This window comes from Chrysochloris asiatica, unplaced genomic scaffold, assembly GCF_000296735.1.
Source record: "Chrysochloris asiatica unplaced genomic scaffold, ChrAsi1.0 scaffold00216, whole genome shotgun sequence".
Classification (NCBI taxonomy): Eukaryota; Metazoa; Chordata; class Mammalia; order Afrosoricida; family Chrysochloridae; genus Chrysochloris; species Chrysochloris asiatica.
Window position 1 is genome coordinate 4,165,114 of NW_006408734.1, and position 613 is coordinate 4,165,726.

General features: G+C 41.9%; 1 protein-coding gene across 1 annotated transcript in view; it reads right to left on the reverse strand.

Annotated features, from left to right (window-relative positions):
• LOC102813364 (EP300-interacting inhibitor of differentiation 1-like) overlaps positions 1–613 on the reverse strand; it is a 7,591-nt gene that overhangs the window by 6,534 nt on the left and 444 nt on the right. The window lies entirely within an intron of this gene.

Sequence of the window (613 nt, forward strand, 5' to 3'; positions counted from 1 at the left end):
ATCAAACAACATATTGCATTAGGCAAATCTGCTGCATAAGACTTTTTTAAAGTGTTGAATAGCAAAGATGTCAGCTCAAGGACTAGGGTGCACCTGACCCAAGCCATGCTATTTTCAATAACCTCATATGCATACTAAAGCTGGATAGTGAATAAGAAAGACAGTAGAAGAATTGATGCTTTTTAATTATGGTGTTGGAGGAGAATATTGAAAGTGCCATGGGCTGCCAAAAGAACCAACAGATCTAAGTTGGAAGAAGTGCAGCCAGAGTGCTCCTTGGAGGCCAGGATGTCCAAACACAGGACCAGACAGTGTTTCTTTCTATTGTGCATTGGGTAGTTATGAGTCAATAACGACTCGGTGGCACCTAACAACAACGAAAACAACATCTAGACAAGACGGAAACTGTTCAGTGGAGACTCTGTCTTCTACCACATACTCTTAAATTAACTCCCTCTTGAAACCTTGCAAGCCAGTCACTTTGCACCTTTATGCCCCCCTCATTTCATGTAATCAATGTCAAAGTTGCCCATCCCTACTTACCCTGTGTACAGAGGAGATAGCATTGATACTTGATGTGAGGACTCCTTCCCTCTCTGTTGGTATTTAGAGT